At 38.6% G+C, this 12800-nt stretch overlaps 2 long non-coding RNA genes across 5 annotated transcripts in view; one reads left to right on the forward strand and one right to left on the reverse strand.

Moving 5' to 3' along the window:
• On the reverse strand, positions 1-4459 carry LOC143649855 (uncharacterized). The gene is made up of 2 exons (XR_013159214.1): positions 4178-4459; positions 1-723 (listed from the first exon to the last, which is right to left on the reverse strand). It is a non-coding gene; the product is annotated as an uncharacterized LOC143649855 (long non-coding RNA).
• Positions 4444-12800, forward strand: part of LOC143649380 (uncharacterized) — a 27931-nt gene continuing 19574 nt past the window's right edge. The window contains exons 1-3 of one of the 4 annotated variants that reach the window (XR_013158964.1): positions 4459-4662; positions 5104-5423; positions 5504-5795. This is a non-coding gene — a long non-coding RNA (uncharacterized LOC143649380). Of the gene's footprint in view, positions 4663-5103; positions 5424-5503; positions 5796-12800 lie in introns of those variants that run through there. The other 3 variants (XR_013158963.1, XR_013158962.1, XR_013158961.1) reach the window with 3 other exon arrangements.

Raw genomic sequence — 12800 nt, forward strand, 5'->3', positions numbered from 1 at the left:
GACAGATTGCATTTCTTCTTAAGAGTGAGGGGTAAGAGGAAAAAATAGAGCTTTTTGTCGAGCTCACAGTACATTTTGTTTCTATACCACTGAAGTCAGAGAATCAGAGTCCCGGATTGGAAAGGGGCTTTTGAGAGGTCATCTAATTTAGTGGTTTTCAAATTATTTTTAGCAGAGCAAAACCCTTTCTTGAAATGAAATCATACGCAGAAGCGCAATACAGAAAGCAGATAAAAGGGGAGCTGCTCCACTTGCGGCTCGTTGCTCGGCCCCTCCCTTCTCCTCTCCACGGGTGGGCCCTGCTGCCTCAGGATCCTCCAGGCTCAGGAGAGCACAGCTGGAAAACTGAAGCTGCCTGGCCTCTGCGTGGTGGTGCTTTGAGGGTGACCTTGTTCTTCCCTGGGTTCAGGCTTAGCCTCATTTTGGGAGCTACCCAGAAGGAGGAGTGTGGTGGAGGGGTTCACCAGCTGGTGAAGGACCTGAGGGAACATCTCCTTTCTCACTCCTGAATGTACTGTGTTCCTGAACTCTGCCATTTACTTTCCCCGGGCGCTGTTGTTGCAGTAGCTGAGGAATTGGCCTGTTGACCTTCAGGAAATGATGGCGTGTCAGCTGGGCTTCATGAGTCCACTGTATGACCCGGCTTTCCTCAAGGAGGCTTTGCAGACTTCCATTTCAAGCTCACGAGTGGAACCAAGAGTCCTGGAAGTGTCTCTCCCCTCTCTGTAAAGAGTAAGGACGATGGCCTGGTGGGACTTGCCTACAGAATTGTACTTCATAATTTTTTACTCTCATAAGGGTAGGAGAAACAACGCAATCGATCAGCACAGTGGGAATTTGTCTGGTCTTCTCTGGGGAGGTTGTCACTTACTTCTGGAGGCCCTTTTCTCAGCATTCAGAGCAGAACCCCAGGACTGGGTACAAGGGCCTCTTTTGGAGGCAGTGGTGGATGGGGGTGGGGGCAGGACAAATGGAGGGAGACCGGGCACTGTTTGGAGCCCTCCCCTCTCCAATTAACCCTGAGTGCCCTTGGCGCAGGCCCAGACAACAAGGGAGCACAGCAAGAAGGAGAAAACACAAATCAAGAAGTAATGCTTTTTTTTGAAGGAGAAATTATAAATTGCAATTTAATCACATAATCACTTTGACACTCTCAAGCAAGCTAATTTCTTCCCTTGCCTCATTTCATCCACTCGGTGAGATGAATCTTAATGAATAATGTCCTATGAATATTTAATTTTTGATCAATTTGAATTTTCTCTGGCATACCTGCTGGAGACATAAATCAGCTCCCCTTTTCCCCAGCAGAGTAAATTTGGACAGCAGCCTGGATGAATCTCTGCCTGTGACCCCAGAAGTGGCCTACCTGAAGGTTTGGGGGTTCTGGTCTGCCACCTTCTCCACCTTGGACATGGACCTGTCTAGATGCCACCCCTAAGCTCTCTAGTAATGCCCTGCCAGCAGATGCCTGAAGCCAGACTGTCCACATAGATGAGATGCTTATGAAAGTGACTTTCCACGTGTGCCCCTCTTGCTCCATCCTTTGTCTTCAATGACTTAAAGGAGCCTCCGTACTTACATTGATTTCATCCTTCCCGGCCCCCCAGGGACAAGTGTTATCATTCCAAAGACAAGCATCTAGAGGGGCAAGATTAGACGCACTACTCTTGACTGCTTGAGAAAGCTTCTTTCATGGGATACTTGATATTTGTACAGTGTTTTACAGTTTACAAAGTGAGCTCACACACATCTTTTCTTTATATATCCCTATGTTTGATCTCTCTTTCCTAACTGTGAGGTGAGGATATGGGACTGGGGGGATTTTTTTCTTATCCTGGGTCAAGAAAGGTAAATTCAAAGCCAGGACAATGTGTCTAAACTGAGCTGTCTATCAAGAGGAAAGAATGCATATTTGGGAGTGGGATCTGGAGGAAGAGAAGGGAGCATTCTTAATAGGCAAGCCAGAGGTGGTCTCAATAAAGTATCAATGGCAGTGTGGTGGCTTGGAGTTATGTGTCCCAGAAAAACATTTTCTTGATCTTAATCTACTCCTATGGATGTGAACTTATTGTAAATAGAATATTTTGATGAGGCTACTTCCGTTAAGGTGCGGCCCAACTGAATCGGGGCGGGATGGCTCTTAATCCTGTTACTGAAGCTTTTTAAAGAAGGTCACCAAGAGAGGAGCCATGGGAAGCAGCCAGAAGTTAGAAGTCAATGTAACTAGGAAGAAAGATGGGAAGTCACTACCATGAGCATTGTCATGAGACTGAAAAGCCAAGGTACCCCAAAGATTGCTGGCCAACCAGAAGATCCCAACCCTGGGAGGAAGCTAGCCATCTAGCCTCTGAAGCCAGGAATGAATAAATTCCAATTATTAATCCAACCCATTGTATGGTATTTGTTTTAGCAGCTAGGAAACTAAATCAGACAGTGGTAGTATTTTTTGAGAATATGCTTTTCGTGCATAAAGGGGATAGGTGATATATATTTGAAATATATCTCATATCTTATATATTTTGTTTTTGTGGGGCTCCCCACCCAAAAAGCAATAGATTTTAGGGCTCCAGAAAGGGCAGAACTATCTAGAATAGAGAGGTTGTTGTTCAGCCTAAATCTCAAAGCCAACTTCTTGTTTTTGAGTCCATCCGCAAAAAAGAATCTTGAGAGTAAAGTTTATGAAGAAAAAGAAGAGGAAATTCTAAATTCATTGACTTCTCCATAAAATGATCACAGAGTTTTTCTATAAATAATTAAGGTGGAGATGATTCAGACTAAGGTATGATGAAAGTCATCTGGGAATAAGAAACAGCTCACCCCTCCTCATCTGAGGGGGTGTGCTCATTTGAAACTGTTATGTACCCCCAGAAAAGCCATGGCTTTTAAATTCAATCTTGTGAGGACAGACCTGTTATTTGGTGGGAACTCTGATTACATTGTTTCCATGGAGGTGTGACCCTGCCCATTCAAGGTGGGTCTGAATGTGCTTATTGGAGTCCTTTAAGAGGGAGACATTTTGGAGAAAGGACAAATGCTTGGAGAAAGAAAATGCCTGGAAGAAGCCAGAAGGACCCACAGGAGCTGAGAGAGCCATTTTTGAAACCAACCCAGGAGATAAGAGCCAGCTGATGTGTCACATGTTGCTTTCCCATGTGACAAAGGAAACTGGATGCAGTCGGTCTTTCTTCAGTGAAGGTAGCGTCTTGTTGATGCCTTAATATGGATGTTTCCAAGACCTTAGGGTTGTAACTTGTAACTTAATAAATCCCCTTTGTAAAAGCCAATCCATTTCTGGTATTCTGCATTCTGGCAGTTTTAGCAAACTGAAACAGAGGGTGTGGAAGAAATGGAGGAGGGACTATAGCATCAAAATCCAATGTCCTTGTTTTGGCCCTTGGGTCAAGTCATGGCATGGACACTATAGAAACATCCAGATAGGTATGAAGGAACCCCAAAACGTAGGGGTTAATATCACCAGCCTTCTAGGAAAAGCTGTATGTTCCCCTCAACATGGCACTTGAGTTAATATAGAGGGATTAGTTGATACTGAAAAAGTGCTTCTGTTCTTCCTGACCTAGCGATGTTGTGCAGGAGAACTGAGCAGTTCCCATGTTTCCTGCTGAGGGAACGTTAAAGAGCTGAGAGAACTTGTAATTCAGCAAAGATCTGAGGTTGGAACAAACAGAACATGGGGAATTTGCAACTAGAGACAAAGAACCAGAATCATGGTATTTAGTTGTGGGTACTAATGTGTCATCCCAAAAGTCAGTTACAATCAGTTGTGGACAATGTAGGAACCACACTAGAATAACCCAGTGGCAGAAGTTAGGTTGGACAAGAGTGCAGGGAGGAAATCTGGAAGTCCAAACATTTACTCTGAAGTCAATTTACTGTGAAGAGACTAAGCCGTCCAAAGAGCTGTTTATGCTAATACCAGTGATTTCCAAGATAAACTCCTGGTCTTAACCCATATTTATAGAACACCAAACTTGAGACAAAGCTTCTATACTATGACTTTACTGGATGGTTCAGTTCAAGTGCAGCAAAAATAAAGGAAAAAGGAAAGTGAAGCAGGAAAGAAGAAAAAACTTTCCTGAGCTGGGCACAGTATCACAAGAAAACTCATCCAGTTATTCAAAACTGCCGACTTTTTCCAAATGGGCCATGAGAAACTTACCTTGAAACAGTCTGTGTTGGGGAGGAGATGGTTTGAAGTTATCTATTGTTTTTTCCTCTTTCCTGGTCAATATTTACCCCATGGTTTGTTAACTCTACTGCTTAATGAGGTTGTTTTAGCTGGACCCTCTGAAAAGATCTGGAGGAACCTAGAGATCTTATGACTATTCTATGGCCCTTTGTGATGGTTTTAAAATATTTCCACAAATTATTCGATCACCATCTCTTCAATAGATGGAAAACTAGTTCCTCTTCATTTGTCTGTGGGCTGGTCTTAGTGACTTGCTTCTGACAAACAGAATAAAGTGAAAGTGACAGTGTGTGACCTTGGAGATTAGGTCATAAAAGGCACTATGCCTTCCTCCATGCTCTCTCTCAGATTACTTGCTCTGGGAGAAGCCAGCTTCAATGCTGCGGGAATACTCACATTGCCCACTGAGATTCTCCCATCACGGGGAGGATCCAAAGCCACCTGCGAACAGCCATGTGCGTGAACCACCTTAAAAGTGGAGTTTTGAGATCCAGTCAAGCCTTCAGATTGCTGCAGCTCCTGGTTTCCTCATGGGAAACCTTGGGCCAGAACCAGTTAAGCTATTTGCAGGTTCTTTTTTTTTAATTTTATATTTTTATTGTAAACAACAAACAAACATATACACATTCTTGACATAGAAACATTCTTGACATAGTTATAAGCAATGGCTTGCAATATCATCACATAGTTATGTATTCATCACCATGATCATTTTTTTGAACATTTGCATCTCTCCAGCAAAACAAAGAAAAAAGAAAAAACAAAAAACTCACGCATGCCATACCCCTTAACCCTCCCTATTATTGACCACTGGTATTTCCATCTACTCAATTTATGTTAACCTTTGTTCCTCCCATTATTTGTTTATTTCTTATTCGTATTTTTTATACTTCCAGATTTGTGACCATCAGAAGTGGTGAGATAATAAATATTTGTTGATTTAAGCCACACAGTTTTAGAGTAATTTGCTACACAGCAAGAGATAGTAATATACTCTTTATCTAAGACTGGAGTAAGAGAAGCCTGCATGTTATGGGTCCTGTTGAATCAGACCTGGGCAACAGAACTTCTGTGGCTCCCGTCATGGCAGGCACAGTCATGGATCTGCTGGATCTTCAGGATCTTCTGGAGCCCTCACTCTGAAGAAGGTTAGGAGATGAGGCAATGGTGGTGGTGGCTGGAACTATCCACCGAGCATGTGGTTAAGGGAAGAGAGGTAAGTGGGGCCAAGTAAATCTGGGGAGACTCTTATACTGATACACTAGACTCTTATTCCTTACCCTTATACTCCCCTAGGATGGAGCCTCTAGAAGCACAATTAAGCATGTAACAGAGGAATAAAGAAGCCACAAATGTCTGGCATATCCGCATAACAGGATGAGTAGAATTGAGACAACCATTTTTGTTAAAATAACAAATTCCAATTGCAAAAATTTAAAACAATGTGGACAAGCACATTCCAGGAACCCAGTATCCAGAGAAAACACTGTTATGCAATTTGCTTTTAAACACTTACTCCTTACAGTGACATCTTCCTTTGCCAATAAATATAATTGAGCTTATTTTTCCATTAAATACGGACTAGATGTTCCACGAAACTCCCCTAGGAACAGTATGCCCCCAATTTCTGAAATGTGTGTATGTGTGCGTATTTCCTCAGCCCTCAAAAAATGCATAAATGCATGGCTGAGTGGGAACATAAGTCATATAAATGAGGGATAAGAGATATAGCACATTAGACCCACAAAGCTGGCTATAGCTCAGTAGGTGAACCAGAAAAACACACACACTACAGAGAGACTTGGTAAAGATACATGCCTGTTATCCTTGACTCTCGATGTCATAGAAGAAAAAAGAAAGAAAGGATTGCTGGAGAAATCCTAATCTTAAACCTAAATTTTCCCAAAACCCCATTTGAAAATTTAAAGTATCCTGGATTAATGGTATTCCCAGAGCTTTAAAAAATAAAACACAAATCCTTCCTGAAAGAATATATACTTTAAACTCTGGCCTTTAGATCATTCCCATAGACAAAATTCTGGGAAATATGGGCTTCACAGCCAAAATGATTGAGATTCAGCATAAACAACAAATTCTTCAATCAGATCCTCAAAGGCTGCAACTAACTGGACTTATTCAATAAAGAATATAAATAAATATACCTAATTTGTTTATTGAATAAAAGAGAGTATTGTAAGTATAAAGAGGGAAAAATAGATGATCAGAATGACCTAGAAAGATGTGAAAAAGAAACAAGTACAACTTTTAGAAAAGAAAAAAACATACGCATTGAAATGAATAACTCAATGGTTGTGATAAATTAGTCACAGGTGAAGAGAGAATTGTTGGTCTAGACATTGATCTGAAGAAGGGCCTAAAATACAATGGAAAGCCTAAGAGATGGAAGAGAGTTAGAAGACGTGTAGGATATGCAACATGCATATGGTGGAATTTAAAGGGTGGCAGAGAGAATAGGATAAAGGTAGGTATTTAAGGAGATAATGACTGAAAAATTTCCAGTACTGATGAATACACCAATCTGCAGCTTTAATGAATGAGTCCCATTCCGAAGCCCAGTGAATTCCAAGCAGGAAAAGGAAAGGAAACCCATCTTTTGTATTAAAACTGAAGAACACTAAAAACAAAGAGAAAAAGTAGGAAAAAGTAGTTAGAAGAAAAAGATAGATACTTACAAGGCAATGAGAATTTCAACCATAGCTTATTTCTTTCTTTTTTTTTTATTAATTAACGGAAAAAAAGAAATTAACCCAACATTTAGAAATCATACCATTCTACATATGCAATCAGTAATTCTTAACATCATCACATAGATGCATGATCATCGTTTCTTAGTACATTTGCATCGGTTTAGAAGAAGTAGCAACACAACAGAAAAAGATATAGAATGTTAATATAGTGAAAAAAAATAAAAGTAGTAATAATAGTAAAAAAAAAAAAAAAAACCCATAGCTCAGATGCAGCTTCATTCAGTGTTTTAACATGATTACTTTACAATTAGGTATTATTGTGCTGTCCATTTTTGAGTTTTTGTATCTAGCCCTGTTGCACAGTCTGTATCCCTTCAGCTCCAATTACCCATTATCTTACCCTGTTTCTAACTCCTGATGGTCTCTGTTACCAATGACATATTCCAAGTTTATTCTCGAATGTCGGTTCACATCAGTGGGACCATACAGTATTTGTCCTTTAGTTTTTGGCTAGACTCACTCAGCATAATGTTCTCTAGGTCCATCCATGTTATTACATGCTTCATAAGTTTATCCTGTCTTAAAGCTGCATAATATTCTGTCATATGTATATACCACAGTTTGTTTAGCCACTCTTCTGTTGATGGACATTTTGGCTGTTTCCATCTCTTTGCAATTGTAAATAACGCTGCTATAAACATTGGTGTGCAAATGTCCGTTTGGGTCTTTGCCCTTAAGTCCTTTGAGTAGATACCCAGCAATGGTATTGCTGGGTCGTATGGCAATTCTATATTCAGCTTTTTGAGGAACCGCCAATCTGCCTTCCACAGTGGTTGCACCATTTGACATTCCCACCAACAGTGGATAAGTGTGCCTCTTTCTCCGCATCCTCTCCAGCACTTGTCATTTTCTGTTTTGCTGATAATGGCCATTCTGGTGGGTGTGAGATGATATCTCATTGTGGTTTTGATTTGCATTTCTCTAACGGCCAGGGACATTGAGCATCTCTTCATGTGCCTTTTGGCCATTTGTATTTCCTCTTCTGAGAGGTGTCTGTTCAAGTCTTTTTCCCATTTTGTAATTGGGTTGGCTGTCTTTTTGTTGTTGAGTTGAACAATCTCTTTATAAATTCTGGATACTAGACCTTTATCTGATATGTCATTTCCAAATATTGTCTCCCATTGTGTAGGCTGTCTTTCTATTTCTTTTTTTTTTTTTTTTTTATTAATTAAAAAAAGAATTAACAAAACAATTAGAAATCATTTCAATGTACATGTACAATCAGTAATTCTTAATAACATCACATAGTTGCATATTCATCATTTCTTAGTACATTTGCATCGATTTAGAAAAAGAAATAAAAAGACAACAGAATAAGAATTAAAACAATAATAGAAAGAAAAAAAAGACAAAAAAAAAAAAACAAAAAACCTATACCTCACATGCAGCTTCATTCAGTGTTTTAACATAATTGCATTACAATTGGGTAGTATTGTGCTGTCCATTTCTGAGTTTTTATATCCAGTCCCGTTGTACAGTCTGTATCCCTTCATCTCCAATTATCCCTTCTCTCTTTTTTTTTTTAATTAACAGAAAAAAAGAAATTAACCCAACATTTAGAGATCATACCATTCTACACATGCAATCATTAATTCTTAACATCATCACATAGCTGCATGATCATCATTTCTTAGTACATTTGCATTGGTTTAGAAGAACTAGCAACATAACCGAAAAAGATATAGAATGTTAATATAGAGAAAAAAATAAAAGTAATAATAGTAAAATCAAAACAAAACAACACAAAACAAAACAAAAACCTATAGCTCAGATGCAGCTTCATTCAGTGTTTTAACATGATTACTTTACAATTAGGTATTATTGTGCTGTCCATTTTTGAGTTTTTGTATCTAGTCCTGTTGCACAGTCTGTATCCCTTCAGCTTCAATTACCCATTGTCTTACCCTGTTTCTAACTCCTGCTGAACTCTGTTACCAATGACATATTTCAAGTTTATTCTCGAATGTCCGTTCACATCAGTGGGACCATACAGTATTTGTCCTTTAGTTTTTGGCTGGATTCACTCATCATAATATTCTCTAGGTCCATCCATGTTATTACATGGTTCATAAGTTTATCTTGTCTTAAAGCTGCATAATATTCCATCGTATGTATATACCACAGTTTGTTTAGCCACTCTTCTGTTGATGGAGATTTTGGCTGTTTCCATCTCTTTGCAATTGTAAATAATGCTGCTATAAACATTGGTGTGCAAATGTCCGTTTGTGTCTTTGCCCTTAAGTCCTTTGAGTAGATACCTAGCAATGGTATTGCTGGGTCGTATGGCAATTCTATATTCAGCTTTTTGAGGAACCGCCAAACTGCCTTCCACAGTGGTTGCACCCTTTGACATTCCCACCAACAGTGGATAAGTGTGCCTCTTTCTCCGCATCCTCTCCAGCACTTGTCATTTTCTGTTTTGTTGATAATGGCCATTCTGGTGGGTGTGAGATGATATCTCATTGTGGTTTTGATTTGCATTTCTCTAATGGCCAGGGACATTGAGCATCTCTTCATGTGCCTCTTGGCCATCCGTATTTCCTCTTCTGAGAGGTGTCTGTTCAAGTCTTTTTCCCATTTTGTAATTGGGTTGGCTGTCTTTTTGTTGTTGAGATGAACAATCTCTTTATAAATTCTGGATACTAGACCTTTATCTGATATATCATTTCCAAATATTGTCTCCCATTGTGAAGGCTGTCTTTCTACTTTCTTGATGAAGTTCTTTGATGCACAAAAGTGTTTAATTTTGAGGAGTTCCCATTTATTTATTTCCTTCTTCAGTGCTCTTGCTTTAGGTTTAAGGTCCATAAAACCACCTCCAGTTGTAAGATCCATAAGATATCTCCCTACATTTTCCTCTAACTGTTTTATGGTCTTAGACCTAATGTTTAGATCTTTGATCCATTTTGAGTTAACTTTTGTATAGGGTGTGAGAGATGGGTCTTCTTTCATTCTTTTGCATATGGATATCCAGTTCTCTAGGCACCATTTATTGAAGAGACTGCTCTGTCCCAGGTGAGTTGGCTTGACTGCCTTATCAAAGATCAAATGTCCATAGATGAGAGGGTCTATATCTGAGCACTCTATTCGATTCCATTGGTCGATATATCTATCTTTATGCCAATACCATGCTGTTTTGACCACTGTGGCTTCATAATATGCCTTAAAGTCAGGCAGCGCGAGACCTCCAGCTTCGTTTTTTTTCCTCAAGATGTTTTTAGCAATTCGGGGCACCCTGCCCTTCCAGATAAATTTGCTTATTGGTTTTTCTATTTCTGAAAAATAAGTTGTTGGGATTTTGATTGGTATTGCATTGAATCTGTAAATCAATTTAGGTAGGATTGACATCTTAACTATATTTAGTCTTCCAATCCATGAACACGGTATGCCCTTCCATCTATTTAGGTCTTCTGTGATTTCTTTTAGCAGTTTTTTGTAGTTTTCTTTATATAGGTTTTTTGTCTCTTTAGTTAAATTTATTCCTAGGTATTTTATTCTTTTAGTTGCAATTGTGAATGGGATTCGTTTCTTGATTTCCCCCTCAGCTTGTTCATTACTAGTGTATAGAAATGCTACAGATTTTTGAATGTTGATCTTGTAACCTGCTACTTTGCTGTACTCATTTATTAGCTCTAGTAGTTTTGTTGTGGATTTTTCCGGGTGTTCGACGTATAGTATCATATCGTCTGCAAACAGTGATAGTTTTACTTCTTCCTTTCCAATTTTGATGCCTTGTATTTCTTTTTCTTGTCTAATTGCTCTGGCTAGAACCTCCAACACAATGTTGAATAATAGTGGTGATAGTGGACATCCTTGTCTTGTTCCTGATCTTAGGGGGAAAGTTTTCAATTTTTCCCCATTGAGGATGATATTAGCTGTGGGTTTTTCATATATTCCCTCTATCATTTTAAGGAAGTTCCCTTGTATTCCTATCTTTTGAAGTGTTTTCAACAGGAAAGGATGTTGAATCTTGTCGAATGCCTTCTCTGCATCAATTGAGATGATCATGTGATTTTTCTGCTTTGATTTGTTGATATGGTGTATTACATTAATTGATTTTCTTATGTTGAACCATCCTTGCATACCTGGGATGAATCCTACTTGGTCATGATGTATAATTCTTTTAATGTGCTGTTGGATACGATTTGCTAGAATTTTATTGAGGATTTTTGCATCTGTATTCATTAGAGAGATTGGTCTGTAGTTTTCTTTTTTTGTAATACCTTTGCCTGGTTTTGGTATGAGGGTGATGTTGGCTTCATAGAATGAATTAGGTAGTTTTCCCTCCACTTCGATTTTTTTGAAGAGTTTGAAGAGAATTGGTACTAATTCTTTCTGGAACGTTTGGTAGAATTCACATGTGAAGCCATCTGGTCCTGGACTTTTCTTTTTAGGAAGCTTTTGAATGAATAATTCAATTTCTTTACTTGTGATTGGTTTGTTGAGGTCATCTATGTCTTCTTGAGTCAAAGTTGGTTGTTCATGTCTTTCCAGGAACCCGTCCATTTCCTCTAAATTGTTGTATTTATTAGCGTAAAGTTGTTCATAGTATCCTGTTATTACCTCCTTTATTTCTGTGAGGTCAGTAGTTATGTCTCCTCTTCCATTTCTGACCTTATTTATTTGCATCCTCTCTCTTCTTCTTTTTGTCAATCTTGCTAAGGGCCCATCAATCTTATTGATTTTCTCATAGAACCAACTTCTGGCCTTATTGATTTTCTCTATTGTTTTCATGTTTTCAATTTCATTTATTTGTGCTCTAATCTTTGTTATTCCTTTCCTTTTGCTTGCTTTGGGGTTAGCTTGCTGTTCTTTCTCCAGTTCTTCCAAATGGATAGTTAATTCCTGAATTTTTGCCTTTTCTTCTTTTCTGATATAGGCATTTAGAGCAATAAATTTCCCTCTTAGCACTGCCTTTGCTGCGTCCCATAAGTTTTGATATGTTGTGTTTTCATTTTCATTTGCCTCGAGGTATTTGCTAATTTCTCTTGCAATTTCTTCTTTGACCCAGTCGTTGTTTAGGAGTGTGTTGTTGAGCCTCCACGTATTTGTGAATTTTCTGGCACTCTGCCTATTATTGATTTCCAACATCATTCCTTTATGGTCCGAGAAAGTGTTGTGTAAGATTTCAATCTTTTTAAATTTGTTAAGACTTGCTTTGTGACCCAGCATATGGTCTATCTTTGAGAATGATCCATTAGCACTTGAGAAAAAGGTGTATCCTGCTGTTGTGGGATGTAATGTCCTATAAATGTCTATTAAGTCTAGTTCATTTATAGTAATATTCAGATTCTCTATTTCTTTGTTGATCCTCTGTCTAGATGTTCTGTCCCTTGATGAGAGTGGTGAGTTGAAGTCTCCAACTATTATGGTATATGAGTCTATTTCCCTTTTCAGTGTTTGCAGTATATTCCTCACGTATTTTGGGGCATTCTGATTCGGTGCGTAAATATTTATGATTGTTATGTCTTCTTGTTTAATTGTTCCTTTTATTAGTATATAGTGTCCTTCTTTGTCTCTTTTAACTGTTTTACATTTGAAGTCTAATTTGTTGGATATTAGTATAGCCACTCCTGCTCTTTTCTGGTTGTTATTTGCATGAAATATCTTTTCCCAACCTTTCACTTTCAACCTATGTTTATCTTTGGGTCTAAGATGTGTTTCCTGTAGACAGCATATAGAAGGATCCTGTTTTTTAATCCATTCTGCCAATCTATGTCTTTTGATTGGGGAATTCAGTCCATTGACATTTAGTGTTATTACTGTTTGGATAATATTTTCCTCTAACATTTTGCCTTTTGTATTATATATATCATATCTGATTT

This window comes from Tamandua tetradactyla, chromosome 11 (genome assembly GCF_023851605.1).
Source record: "Tamandua tetradactyla isolate mTamTet1 chromosome 11, mTamTet1.pri, whole genome shotgun sequence".
In the NCBI taxonomy this organism is placed as follows: Eukaryota; Metazoa; Chordata; class Mammalia; order Pilosa; family Myrmecophagidae; genus Tamandua; species Tamandua tetradactyla.